The sequence below is a fragment of the Heterodontus francisci genome, unplaced genomic scaffold (genome assembly GCF_036365525.1).
Source record: "Heterodontus francisci isolate sHetFra1 unplaced genomic scaffold, sHetFra1.hap1 HAP1_SCAFFOLD_61, whole genome shotgun sequence".
NCBI classification, from domain to species: Eukaryota; Metazoa; Chordata; class Chondrichthyes; order Heterodontiformes; family Heterodontidae; genus Heterodontus; species Heterodontus francisci.
The window spans coordinates 8,636,014-8,643,706 of NW_027141441.1; the positions used below are offsets into that span (position 1 = coordinate 8,636,014).

Consider the following 7,693-nt stretch of genomic DNA (forward strand, 5'->3'; position numbering starts at 1 on the left):
GACCTTCTTCGCAGGAGACTTTTTCTGAAACACTGCTTTCTGCATCGCCTTATTTGGCGTTGCCGCCGCTTTGCTGCTCGTTTTCTTGGCTGTTACTTTCTTTGTTGTCACTTTCTTGTCTGCTGGTTTCTTCACTAAAGATTTCTTGTCTGCTGGTTTCTTCACTAAAGATTTCTTGGCTGCTGGTTTCTTCACCTTCTTTCCCACCTTTCCCTGGGTTTTCCTTCTTGCTGATTTTGAAGGAGCCGGAGGCGCCCTGTCCCTTGCTCTGCACCAGGGAGCCTTTGTTCACATTCCTCTTGATACTTCGCTTGTTCTGGGTCTTGAGCTTCTCCTGAGCGGTGGCAGACCTGCAAGGAATCAACTACCAGCTAGCGTATTAAGCGAGACCAAGGCTCAGGGCCTTCAGTGACCTGGAGGGGAGTCGGAGAGGCAGCGGATCCTGTGAGGAACCACAATCAAGGAAGGATGAGAAGGTCATTGTCAGGGTACAGAGGAGATTAAGTTAAAGATTTACCAGTTTATAAGCAAGCGCAGAGCCAAGGAACGGTGCTGGGGCAGATCAAATAATAGGAAGTTGTGATCAATTGGAAGGCAAGAGTGATTAAATGACAGAAGAGATGATGGTGCAAGGCAAAAGTCAGGGACAGAATAAGTAACATTTTGTAAGCACAGATACCAGGAGTGGGGTTTGAACCCACGCAGGTACATGTCTATCGGATCTTAAGTCCAACGCCTTAACCACTCGGCCATCCTGGGACATTAACCCACCACTAAAAATGAAATTTAATGTGATCTGGGTGCCATCTGGCCTTTTACAATATGAAGTTATGACTCCTCTCCCATGCTAAATTGGACCCTTCATTATTTATGAACCTCAATCGGATCACCCCTCAGTCTACGTTTCTCTAAGGTGTAGCGTCCCAACTCTTTTAGTCTAACTTGATAACCAAGATGTCTTATACTGGGAATTTGTCGAATGTCTCTCCTCTGTACCCTTTCCAAAGCCTCAATATCACCCATCATGTGAGGAGACCAAGACTGGATACAATATTCCAAGTGAGTCCTGACCAAGGTTTCATAAAAGGACAAATTCGGGACATCTCAGATACTGAAGGAGTCCGTGTCCAGAAGCAGCAAGACCTGGACAACATTCAGACTTGGGCTGCTAAGTGGCAAGTAACATTCACACCACGTAAGTACCAGGCAATGACCATCTCCAACAAGAGAGAATGTAACCATCTCCCTTTGACGTTCAACAGCATTACCATCGCTGAATCCCCCCACCATCAACATCCTGGGGGTTACCATTGACAAAAGCTTAACTGGACCATTCATATACATACTCTGGCTACAAGAGTAAATCAGATAGTGGGAATTCTGTGATGAGTAACTCAGCTCAAAGCACGTGGTGAAATGCTCATTAGGAGAGCTGGAGAAATGGACTGGTCAGGTGGGCAGAAAAGTTGCAAATGGAATTCAACTTGGAGAAGTGTGAGGTGATGCCTTTGGTGAGTTCAAACACAGCAAAGGAATACACAATTAATGGGTGAATGCTGAGAGGTCTAGAGGAAGTGAGGGACCTTGAAGTGAATGTCCACAAATCCCTGAAAGTAGCAGGACAGGTTGATAAGTTGGTTGAGAAGGCTTATGGAATCCTTTCCTTTATTAGCCGATGTATAGAATATAAGAGCAGGGAGGTTATGCTGGAACTGTATAAATCATTAGTTAGGCCACAACTTGAGTTCTGTGTGCAGTTCTGGTCACCTCATTCCAGAAAGGATGTAATTGCACTAGAGAGGTTACAGAGGAGATTTACGAGGATGTTGCCAGGACTGGAAAAATGCAGCTATGAGGAAAGATTGGATAGACTGGGGTTGTTCTCCTTGGAATAGAAGAGGCTGAGGGGAGATTTGATTGAAATGTACAAAATTGTGAGGGGTCTGGATAGAATGGATGGGAAGGGTCTATTTACCTTAGTAGGGAGGTCAGTGACTAGAGGGCATAGATTTAAAGTGATGTGTTGAACAATTAGAGGGGAGATGAGGAAAGGTTTTTTCACCCAGAGGGCTGTGGGAGTCTGGAACTCACTGCCTGCAAGGGTAGCTGAGGCAGAAACCCTCAACTCATTTAAAAGGTGTCTGGATGTGCACCTCAAGTACCTGAACCTGCAGGGCTACGGTCCAAATGCTGGGCAATGGGATTCAGCTGGGTGGCTCGTTTTTTGGCCTGCCTGTGCTGTAAACTTTCTATGTTCTATGATTCTATGCAGACACAATGGGCCGAATGGCCTCCTTCTGCACTGTAATAATTTTGTGATTTTTGACTCTCCAAAACCTGTCAACCATCTACAAGGCACAAACCAGGATGAGTGCAGCACCAACAATACTCTAGAAACTCGACACTGTTCAGGACAAAGCAGCCGCCTTGATTGTCACCCCATTCACCACCTTAAACATTCACTCCCTTCACCACTGACGCACAGTGGCAGTAGTGTGTACCATCTACCAGATGCACTGCTGCAACTCACCAAGGCTCCGCAGACAGCACCTTCCAAACCGAAGACCTCCACCACCTTGAAGGACAAGGGCTGCAGATGCATGGAAACACCACCATGTGCAAGCTCCCCTCCAAGTCACACACTATCTGATCTGCAAATTTATCGCTGTTCATTCACTGATGCTGGGTCAAGATCCTGGATCTCCCTTCCTAACAGCACTGTGGGTGTACCTACACCACATGGAGTGCAGCAATTCGAGAAGGGAGCTCACCGCCACCTTGTCAAGGACAATTAGGGATGGGTAACAAATTCTGGACTTGTCAGTGTCGCTCACATCCCATGAAAGAATATGCCTCATCTTATACTCAATTATCCTCTGAATGCAGCCCAACCCTCTATTTGCTCCAACTATCACTTCACAGCATTGCTGCTGTACCTTTAGAGATCTGTGCACTAGAACATCCAGATCTCTGCTCAAAATTATTTTCTTTTTTCCACCTACTTTAATGTTTTTCCCTGAAGCGTGTATGAATGTTGAGCATTCGCCCTGTCCACATGAATAACACTGCACTTACCCAAATTAAACATCATTTACCAGTCATGAACCCAATCTCCCAACACATTAAGATCAGCCTGAAACAGTCGAGTATCGTCTGCAGTCTAAACACTCGCACAGATCTTCAAATCATCTGTCAATTTACAGATGGTGCCCCCTCCACCTACATCCAGATCATTAATAAAAATAATAAAGAGCAACAGTCCCAACACCGATCCCTGTGAGATACCATTGGTGACTGGTCTCCAAACAGATCCAGATCCATCTGTAACTACTTTCTGCCTACGTCGTGCCAGTCAGTTCCCAATCCAGATCAATATATTACCACTGATACCAGGGGCTTTAATCTTATAGAGCAGCCTCTTGTGTGGAACCTTATCAAAATCTTTTGAATGAGATCAGCTAATTGAACACAGGCTGAGGATTAGGCCTAGGCCTGTCCTGCTCTGTGTATGGGTCGCAGGACCAAACAAGGTGAGATCAGCTCACTGAGCACAGGCCCTTCCTGCTCTATATGGTGCTCAGTCCCTCACCAAATGAGAATAACTAACACACCACAGGCCAAAGAGCCTCGGCCCATCCTTCTCTGATTGTGGTTCAGTGCCAACCAGGTAAGATCAGCTAATTCAGCACAGGCCGGAGATGGAAACTGGACCTTTCCTGCTCTGGGGACTCCGTACCATACCAGGTGCGATGAAGTAAAATACCACAGGCCGGGGATGGAGCCTGAGATTTCTCTGTTCTGTGTGGAACTCTGGACAACAATGTGTTAGAAGAACTATCATCCCTCAGGCTGAGGAAGGAGCCTGGGCCCATTCTGTTCTGTGTGGCTCCTACCACACTGAGTGGGATCAGTTAACTCAACACAAGCCATGAATATAACCAGGCCCTTTCCTGCTCCGTGTGGCTCAGTATCAGACCAGGTGGCATCAGCTAACACAGCACAGGCTGGGGCTGTAGCCTGGGCCCGTCCTGCACTGTGGGTTCAGTAACAACCCGGAAGATGAAATTTTTTCAAAAGACTTCAGTGTATTTAACTCTGTCCAACACTGTGAGGCAGCTTTCTGTGTTTATAAAGAGTGTAATTTATTGACTGGTCTCTTGGATCAAACAGGGTAACAGACAGAGGTCTGTGTGCAGAGGGTTTGGAGGTGAGCTCTGATTCCTAACCCTTTCTGGACTGTGAGGAATAAAGAATGAATGAGAGAGAGAGAATGTGGGAGAAGGGATGATGGAAGAATTTGTCCGTGAACCTGATTAAAAGTGGCTCAAACTCAAGATAATATTAAGATATCAAGAGCAGAACATTAACATAATCTGAGTTCCGCGATCTGGTCGGGTCCCATTCCCCTGAAGTGAGGAATGAACGCGTGGGGAAATTCCGCCTGGAGTTATATTTGTCTCCAATGAAGATGAGTTCACAGTGAGGCCGGAATAGCTCAGTTGGGAGAACACTAGATTGAAGAACCAGGATACAATCCCTGGTTTCATCAGTTTTAATTTGGTGTCTCCATCAGTTTAAGTAGAGAGAATCAGAGGGGAGATTTTCCACTCTTGATCCCATGGGCTGAATTTTAAACTAACGGTGCGGCTCTCGGCAGAGGCACCGGAAGCGGGTGTCGTCACCACACGAGTGAAATGTGGCCGACCGACCCCGATCACGGAGCAGCCGACCAATTAATGAAGGGGAGGCGTGGGGCCCATGTAAACAAGGACCAGAGGCAGGGAACGAGGCACCGATGGCACCGACATCTGACACAACGGCAGGTGCTGGCACCATATTGAAAGGGCTGCCAGACCTGCATTCACTGCTGCCTGGTTTAAAGGAGTGTCTTCCTCGGAGCCCTCTGCTGTCCCAGGACCCGTTCTGCTGCCTCTGCTGTCCCAGAACCCCTTCTGCTGACTCTGCTGCCCCAGGACCCGTTCTGCTGCCTCTGCTGCCCCAGGACCCGTTCTGCTGCCTCTGCTACCCCAGGATCTGTTCTGCTGCCTCTGCTGCCCCAGGACCCGTTCTGCTGCCCCAGGACCCGTTCTGCTGCCTCTGCTGCCCCAGGACCCATTCTGCTGCCCCAGGATCCGTTGTGCTGCCTCTGCTGCCTCAGGACCCATTCTGCTGTCTCTGCTGCCCCAGGATCCGTTCTGCTGCCCCAGGACCCATTCTGCTGCCCCAGGATCCGTTCTGCTGCCTCTGATGCCCCAAGACCTATTCTGCTGCCTCTGCTGCCCCAGGACCTGTTCTGCTGCATCTGCTGCCCCAGGACCCGTTGTGCTGCCTCTGCTGCCTGATAGGTAAGGAGCTGAATGCGAGCCTGCAGTGACCATGGTCCCACAGTTTAGCGATGCCTTCCTGCAGGTTCGCCTCCAGGTGGCAAGAGATAGGTGGAAGATCCTCTTTCCCAGTGATGGGAGGTGAAGACCTGCCCACCTGACCAAATAAAGCTGGCTGGAGATAGTAGGTGAAGTCAGCAGCTGTGGGGTCACCCCCAGGACATGGATCCAGTGCAGGAAGTGGGTCAATGACCTGATCCAGGCTGCTCAGGTGAGAAGTCCAAACACTTTGGACCCTTTGGACATTGCATGTGGCAGAGTGAGAGGGAGTGTTTGGTGGAAAGGGAGTGACCACTCAGTCATGTGTATTGGGGAAGGGCAGCAGGACATGCTGCCTGAGGCTTGGCTGCATCTCGGTGAGAGGTGCACGTCAGTCATTGTATAAACTCACACAGTCCCTCGAGAGGGGGCCACATGCAGGAGGAATACGTGTGTCCCCATCATGGACTGCTGGACTATCACCATCAGAGATGTTGGGCTTGTCCCCGCTGGGAGACTAACTTTGTTCATCATAGTGGCTGCAGGAGAAGACAGCCCACAATCGGAAAGAGCGTGTCAAGTTTGGCGGTGGAGTGCCTTATCTCCGTGTCCTCATCCCGATGGAGGAGGAGGCCATGGAACAGGCCGGGCAGCAAGGCAGCTGCTCCATAGCTGATGGAGAGACAGGGTCAGCTACCCAAGAGAGTGACTGAACATCTCCTGGGGCACAAGGGAGCATCCGCTGCAAAGGAACCACACTGCACATCTGTTCACCACTGCATCAATGGAGCTACACAGTAGGGGTGGTTGGAATGTCGCGATGGGCAGACCCTAACCCTTCAATGTCACTGTTTTTTCATGCAGGCTGGGATGAACGACAAGCATGAAGAGCTGGAGAGACTGGGGGACAGCCGGACACCTCTGAGGAGGAGGTGGGAGCCTCAGAGGGTGCACCGTCACATCATTCCCCTGCACCCTCCACCAGCACAGAAACCCTCACTCGGTGGGAATCCACTCGATGTTAGATTTGGTCACACAAGCTGGTGAGAACGTCACAGACAGGCCCGGGCAGCTGACGGAGGCTGTGACAGCCGAGGCCACTGGCAGTTGGGAGTCTGTGGGAGGCCAGGCCCATGCTGAGTCCCAGGCTGATGACGTGCCTCTGGTGTCACCAGCAACACGGGAAATGCTGCAGCTGCAGCAAGAGGTCAGGCAACATCTGGCAGAGTTGCCGGAGGTTATGTGTACCCAAGCTCGGATGATGGAGGAGTCCATCCAGGCCTTGCATGCTGTACTGTCTCCGATGGGGGTGTGTCTGGCTTCCTTCCTTGAGAGATTGGTGACTCTGATGGAGAGCCAGATCCAGCCGACCAATCAGTGGCTGCCGGAGATGTGCGCAGACCTGCACTCCATCACTTTGTCCATGAGCTCCATCCAGTGGTGACAAGGCGAGAGGGGGGACGAGGCACCTGAACTCTCCACCAGGTCCACGTCCCTCTCAGGTCAGCAGGGAGGGACAAGTGTGTCTTATAACTGGGGAGGAGCAGCTGGCTGCTACATCTGGGGTCTCCTCTCTGGGTGCTCCTGGTGTGGACAGTAGCTCTAAAGCCCCTCTGCCAGTGACACCAGTGATGCCAGTGCCTGCCTCCATCACCCTCGATGACAGAGGGGGGTCTCTGTACCTGTGCAGGAGGCCCTCAGTGTGCCGGGGCCCTCCAGGCCTCAGGCAGCAAGAGGACGGCCACCAATGTCATCCCAAGCAAGGTCAGCAGCTTGTCTCCATCTCAGCTGACAGAGCAGGGAGAGCACCACGTAGGAGCACACGGAAAAGAATTCAGAAGAGCACCTAGATTCACTTAGGGTTCATGGTGAATGTGCATTCCAGATGGATAGGATTGCGTTTGGTGTCACACGGAAGAAAGAAATGATGTTCTCTCACTATGTCTCCTTCCTATTGTTGATGCCCTTTGGGACTTCATTTAAACCCTTCCTCCCAAGGGGCTGGAAGTGAGGGACCAAGCCCTGAGTTCACAAAGCTTCGGCCTTGTCACTGTGCGATGTGTACCTGGACTCTGCAGTGCAGAAGGAAGGAGGCGACAACAGGGCTGCTTAAAGCTAAGACTTTATTGCTGTGGTTCCAGAAGGTGGTAAGGCTCAAAGGAAACTTGAATGTATAAGGGTGTCTCATGTCTCCCTTGTGTGTATCTCATGGCCCCTTTCCTGCTGTGAGTGAGGTTCTTCATCTGGCACTGCTTGGGCAGCATCCTCCTCCACATCCTCATCATCAGAGGAGACATCACACTCCACGATATCCTCACTAGTCAACACCT

The 7,693-nt window shown here is 50.4% G+C and overlaps 1 non-coding gene across 1 annotated transcript; it reads right to left on the reverse strand.

The window, feature by feature from the left end:
• Positions 1 to 676: 676 nt before the first annotated feature.
• Positions 677 to 759, reverse strand: trnal-uaa (transfer RNA leucine (anticodon UAA)). The gene has a single exon. It is a non-coding gene; the product is annotated as a tRNA-Leu (tRNA).
• Positions 760 to 7,693: the final 6,934 nt, after the last annotated feature.